The sequence below is a fragment of the Schistocerca cancellata genome, chromosome 4, assembly GCF_023864275.1.
Source record: "Schistocerca cancellata isolate TAMUIC-IGC-003103 chromosome 4, iqSchCanc2.1, whole genome shotgun sequence".
Lineage (NCBI taxonomy): Eukaryota > Metazoa > Arthropoda > Insecta > Orthoptera > Acrididae > Schistocerca > Schistocerca cancellata.
Window position 1 is genome coordinate 358,081,456 of NC_064629.1, and position 7,129 is coordinate 358,088,584.

The 7,129-nt window shown below is 37.6% G+C and overlaps 1 protein-coding gene across 5 annotated transcripts in view; it reads right to left on the minus strand.

Annotated features, from left to right (window-relative positions):
* The window catches only part of LOC126184693 (uncharacterized), a 241,690-nt gene extending 237,392 nt beyond the window's left edge, over positions 1-4,298 (minus strand). Inside the window, exon 1 of one of the 5 annotated variants that reach the window (XM_049927194.1) lies at positions 4,278-4,298. The gene's annotated coding sequence lies outside the window, so the exon portion shown is untranslated. Of the gene's footprint in view, positions 1-3,774; positions 3,972-4,099; positions 4,233-4,277 lie in introns of those variants that run through there. The other 4 variants (XM_049927190.1, XM_049927192.1, XM_049927193.1 and 1 more) reach the window with 4 other exon arrangements.
* Between the last annotated feature and the right edge of the window lie 2,831 nt (positions 4,299-7,129).

Below are 7,129 nucleotides of genomic sequence, written 5' to 3' on the forward strand. Positions count from 1 at the left end.
GTTGCACCCTTACTAAAGAAAGGTAATGCAGAAAGTATGGAAAACTACAGGCCAATTTCACTACTGCCAGGATTCTCAAATGCAGCCGAATCAATATAAAAGTCAGACTAATACATTACATGAATAAATAGAATGTTTTTTACGAAGTACAGTTTGGTTTCCAAAATACAAGAAGTCCAATATTAGTGCAACAGAGTTTAAAGAAAAGGTGTACTTGAAGCTCTTGACAAGGATGACTGTGGTACAGGCATTTTCTTTGATTTTTCCACGGCTTTTTACATTGTTGACCATAAAATAGTACTAAACAATAGAAGCATGTGTAAGAGGAACAGCAAATGAGTGGTTCCAGTAATATTCAGAAAACAAGGTGCAGAAGGTAGAGAGAGTTCACACATCTACAAGGGACATTCAGTAAGTAATGCAATCCCTGTTCTTTCTTGGCCAGTTCTGGTTGAAAAAAGTGCAGAATTTGCTGCCGGACATAATGGAATATTCCTACTTCAGCCCCACATAGTTAAAGCAGAGAGCTGTCATTGAGTTTCTTTTGGTGGAAAACCAGAGCACTGAAGATATTCGTAGGTGCTTGCAGAATGTCGGTGAAGATCTGGTAAGTAATTGGGTGTGGTGTCTGTCACCATCACAAGAATGTCGCACAAACCTGTCTGATCTCCCACATGCCGGTCAGCCACACACATGTGTGACTCCTGAAATGTTGGAATGTGCACACACACTCATTTGAGGTGATCAATGGATCACAGACAAACACCTCACTCACAAATGGATGTCTTTGTTGGTAGTGCTGACACACTTGTCCACCAGGTTGAGGTACTCAAAGGTGTGCGCCCACTTGTTTCCTCGCCACCTAACAGAAGACCCTAAAGAGCAATGAAAAACCATCTGTGCAGAGATGTTTGAAGGTTACAAGGCTGATTGTGACAATTTTTTTTTTTTTGTGAACATTGTCACAGGCAATGAAACATGGGTTCATCAGTTTGAACCAGAAACATGGAGTGCCACCACAACATCTCTCCTCCAAAGAAAAAGTTCAAAGCCACACCCTGAGCCTGTAAAGTCATGGTGACAGCCTTCAGGGACTCTGAAGAGGTTATTCTGTTTGACACTCTCAATCATGGTGCGATGATCAACTCTGAAGTTGTTTATCGCCACAAAAATACAAATGCACTTCTTCTTCTTCTTCATGCCAACAGAAGGCTTCAAACAAGTCTGTTCACCTTACAGGAGCTCACAAAACTTCAACGGACTGCTCTTCCTCATCCACTTTCTGACTTCCATCTGTGCATGACAGTAACGTCTTGTTCTCCTGAGTTACACATCTCACTCACTGTGGGGTGGACACTGCTTGGTTTTTCAGGTTTACTGAAATGATGACATGGAAACATACTTGAGTCAACTCTAGCAAAAATATAAAAGCGAATTAGGTACTTTGGACCAATATTTGGCAATGGTCTTCTGTTATGTGAGAATGTATTATAAAAAATATTGTAGGGTAGTTCCAATCTACACCGACAGTTTACTTTGTCTACTTTCATTTCCAGTAGACTAGCAAGATGATGATGATGATTATATTATGATCTGATGCAATACACAAATAAATACCCATACTGCTAAGGACGAAGAAAGCCAACAAAATTAACACTTCAACAATGACACACTGGACAAATATAAACAGCTGGATTCATTCAGTACAAATCTGTGTTAGCAATGTTGCAAATAAGTTCATATTAGAATAATCCTTGTGTTACAATAAGCAGGCCAATCCTTGAAGTATCTATATGCTGACATAAATGGTAAGCAATCTTAGGAAGATGCTAAATAATTCAGTAGGTTTATAACTGGACTTTATATTGTTCTGCCATAGCAGATTTTCATTTGTATTTTATTTCAATAAATACAAGTAAGGGCAATACCACTCATTAGAAACTGTTATGTAATGTATCACTAATCACACACAGAATTTGGTTGATAAAACGAAGTGTAATACAGGTTTCCTTCCACTATAATCTTTTTTTGCTTGTTCCACATGCTTGTGTACATTCTTCTTCATACTGGGGCACATGCAAGATTATATAGGCATGAATGAATGAACAAATGCACTGTTTTATGTGTGTGGCAAATTTTGTTTCACCTCTTTAACGTCTTGAAAACTTTTTCATTTTCGATCTCTTTTCATTATGGGGAACAGGAAAATAACACAAGTGGGTAGAGGCAGCACGAGTGTAAAATCAGCTTCAAGTTACTTTGGTCACAAATTCGACATTCAACATTGTATGCCAGGTACTTATTATGGGGCAGATAATCTCCTGACTGCCACTACGCAAAACGGCAGTACACAAACAAAAATACTGGCTTATCACTTCCATATAGATAATGGCATATTAACAAATTTAAACCATCACATAAGGAGACACACCTAGCAGCAGAACCTTCTCACAACCACTCTTGCATATGTGGGAAAGAAATTTAAGTTACATTTGGATTAGCATTCCTTGACTATAGATTTTGTAAAAACATGGCACACAATGTGAAAGGCATCTACAATCCTAAATGTCATGTTATTCACAGAGAAAAGGCAAACTAAATTATCTCTGAAGTCATGTGGGTTTCCAGTTTCCTGCCAAATACCTAACTCTGAACAACAGCCAAGGACACACACTGTGCACAAAGAGCTTTATGCACTTTGCTCTACATGTCTCTCTTATAGGTCATCAAAGGGCTGCTTTTTTTAATTTTCATTTACTGTAGAGCTCAACTCTGAAATATTCATTACTGTAACTTTTTTCCACCGCAAATATATGTACTATGTTTTGTGCATCATAGCATAAATCACTCTGCAAGGCAATAGAAAATATTTAAAATTAAGATAACATTTTTGTTCCAAGGTAACATCATCTGAGTAATATCCAAAGGCAAAAGAGTCAGAACTGATTTCTTCAGCTTGACAATGCAGATTTCACCTGAGTTTAACTTGCCAGTTACCGCCTTGAGTGGGAATGTTCTACAACAAATTTGACAGTGAATACAGTAGTGAAATGCAAATGCTCCAGTATGTTGCTCTATTTGCGAAACCGTTTAGTTTTTTTTTTTTTTTCCTTTTTATTTAATACATCTACAGCCCACTAACCAGTTTCTTCCTTCTAAACTTTACTGTATCTCTCTATACAGGCTTGCACATCTTATAAAGGTCATTTGCAAGTGTTTAGACCTGTGTAATGAACACAACTTCCTCGTATAGTTCATCGCAAGCGTAAATGCACAAAACATGCTCACGCTCTTTTCTACGACAAACCTAGAGTGCTGTGCAAATGCCAAAAAAGGGTTCTGGTGTCAGGTTAACCTGTGGCGTCGCCTTATGTTTATGTTAGGGCCATATTTAAACGCACTTTGCCAAATTTTTGAGCACTTTTCATCATAAAACTAAAACTGCAAGGTAAATTCGGGAAATGTATGTTACGAAATTTACACGTTTCTGACGAGCAACGTGATACATATTATGCACATATAATGTATATCAACTGTGAAAAATACAATCGGGGTGGATGATGTCCACCGTGCAACTTTCACCCGTGCACGAGATACTTTAACTTTGGGCTAAAACCGATTTCACAAGATTCGTTCTTTGTAATTTACGTTTGTTTTCTCCATTGGACACCACAAATACATAATAAAGTACGTGTTCCAAAAGAGGTGTCATCATTACGTTTCACACTTATTTGATTAGTAATGTTTCATTTGTCGATTAGCAGTCAAATTTACATCTCTTACGCCACAATTGTCTTGCACGAACGCGATGCCACAATACCTCTAAGCAAATTCGGGACCTTATTTCACTCCAATGAAATTATTTATTTCGCTAAAAATGAATAAAGATCTAACGACGTACATGCAAACTAGTCTTATCAAATTATCTTTCAATAAAGCACAAACTTTCGTCGCAACTTAAGATTAGTGAAGTCACGTAACATCTAGGTTAATAAAACATTCAAGTCACAATACTAGTAACAAACTGGAAACAACTTAGAATAATGAACGCTGTTGGGAAACATTCTTTAAACAGCATCGTTCAAATTAAATTTATTACCTTCAGCAACAGTACGAATATTCCTACAGAGATACACGGAATATATGCGTTGGGTTACGCTACTGGTCGAAATTAGCTCTCTTATCGCTAAATACTTTCAAGGCTGTCATCAAAACAAACTATGAATACATAACAGCTGTTTGCACTTTCTCGCTAACGGCAAGCTCTAATCACACACCTGACAGGGAATTGATAGAAACGATTGTCTAGTACTGTATAATCAACTAACGATTTACTTTACACATCGTTGAATGAAAGGTTTTACCCTGATAACAGGGTGTAAGTGTTAAATTGTGGTGGAACTTTATTAGGAACTGAACAGCGGTGGTTCATCGAAGTTCACCATATGACAGATGGTGACACACAATCAGTGAATATTATGGTGAACGAAGTTTTCTGTCATCTCATTAAACTCGTACACGTATGTACCGAAAATTTCCTCTCCGACGCCCCCACTATCCCACACTAACACATTCAGGCGTTATGTCTTAAACACAACAGCTAATGCAAAAGTGGCACCTTTCGGATGTCATCTGGTGTATCGAAGCACCGAAAATTGCGAGAGCTGTCATCGAGTCGAAGTTAGACTGTGTTATTGCCCTGTCGGTCTTATGAACAGAAAAGAGGAAGTTCTCCAGTGAAGCTTCTCAAACCAAAAGAAATTCTTTGAGAAAGTTCCAACTATCGTATGAATAAAAAATTCGAAGTATATTCTCTGACAAGGGCGTTTTTACTACCTCCCCTCCTCCTTAGCCGTGGGTTTTACGACACGATAAAAGCATTCAACAAAACTTGTTAAGTGAGGTTATAGTGGAGGACGTCAAGTCGTACATCAATTACTTAAGAATGGATGAGCATACATTTCTGTATGTGCTCAATGAAGTGTATCCTCATATCACAAAGCACAATATTCACTTAAAAACTGCTACGTCTGCAGAAGACAGGCTCACTGTAACACTCCGATTCCTTGCTACAGGAGAGGGTTGGGTTAGGTTAGGTCTCCAATCTTCTTAATCTATTTTTGTATTCAGCGTGCCTCACGTTGTAAAGCGCCTCATCAGCTTCATACATCTCTATTAATTTTGTAGTTGTCGTCACACATAAAAACACTACAGACGACAGAATGCTGCAGCGATGCTAGCGCTCCATGTGGTAACATATCACATTGCAGTGAACATAAGACAAGCGACTTCTTGATCAAATCTACTGTGAGGCCCTAGATTTGATCAAATATTGGACGATATTTGACAAAGTTCCCTATTACACCATCAAATTTCTTTGACAAAGATATTTGACAAAGAAATTTGATAGTGTAATACCGGACTAACTGTAGAATCGGCCATAAATGTTGATAGATTGTGCCTGTGGATATACTCCATGCCAGAGAGTCTCTAAAGTGCAGTCAGTCCCAGTCACCCAATGAGGATGGAGGCACCAGCAACCAATGAACACGTTCGGCGCGAATCGACTGGAAATTGATTTCTGACATTTATTAAACATTTATGTGACAGTAAATGATTGGAGGCGTAAAAGAAAAATTCGCCACGAATCAGGTGGGAGCTGGAAAATCTACAGCTCGCGTTAGTTCGGCAAGCCGTGTAACTTCGTGTGCTGCGTTCTTTTATTCCCACAAAGCCATGATTCTTCATGACCTGTAATATTTCGTATTTGTTAGGTTATGTAGTAATGTTGAATTCATTAAATATTTGAAGTGCATACCAGGCGAAAATTAACGTCTGTGGCAGCGTAAACATTGTGAATCAGTGAGAAACGAAATGTAACAATATTATGAAAAGGAAAGTTGCTACTCACCATATAACGGAGATGCTGAGTCGGAGATGACACATTACATTTTTATTGGTCCTTTTGATCATTTGTTGTACAAGGTATACGTTATGATATTGGACAAGTCATTGTGATTTACAATACATGTTTTTAAATCATACAAGAATATTTCGCATTCGGGAGGACGACGGTTCAATCCCGCGTCCGGCCATCCTTGATTTAGGTTTTCCGTGATTTCCCTAAATCGCTCCAGGCAAATGCCGGGATGGTTCTTCTGAAAGGGCACGGCCGACTTCCTTCCCTGTCCTTCCTGATCCGACGAGACCGATGACCTCGCAGTTTTGTCTCTTCCCACAAACAATCAAATCCAACCCTAAGAATATTTACATTGATTTAGGCTTAATATTATCAAAACTGAAGGTTCAGCTTCCATACATTATATTTAACCCATGTAATTCAATGCTTTTTTTAGTATTTGGGAATAAATTTTTATGTTTCAAAATATTCATCTATACTATAATAACATTTTTGCAATAAATACTTATGGACAGCAGTTTTAAATTTTGAAGTGTCCTTTATTGTTTTAATGTTTGTAGGTAGCTTATTGTATAGTCTGTTTCCTGTTTGCTGTGGTCTATTCTCTCTTAGTGTTGTGTGTGCATGTTGAACATGTATGTCCTGCTTTCTCCTTGTGTTATATAAGTGGATACTCTAGTTAGTTGATACAGGATTGTTGCTATTTTCTAAGATTTTCCTTACAAATATAATTACTTGTAAAATGTACAGACAACGAAAATAATGCCACTATATAAGCTTTCAGCCGAAAGCAGATATAGTGACAGTTTTCTTTGTTGTGCCTATCTGCGACTCAGCATCTCCATTATATGGTGAGTAGCAACTTTCCTTTTCATAATATAGTTACATTCCATCCTGGATTTTTCCATTGTTTGAGAAAGGAAATGAATATTCATACGCTAACAAAACCAAGATTCTCCATGAAATTTAATATTTTGTGTGTGTAGGGCTAATTTGATTTTGTATTGTGTAAGTCATTAAAACCTTCGATAAAGAGTGGTTGCAATGTAACGTGTATTGTGTTACTTAACCCGTACAGAAATTTTAAATGGTAAAAAAAAAAGTGGATTGACATGCTTGCTACATGAACTATACATTACCAATGTAAATACAACTGATGGTGAAATGTGTATTGTTGTTAGTGCTAGAAATTACCAAGTATTTAGATAA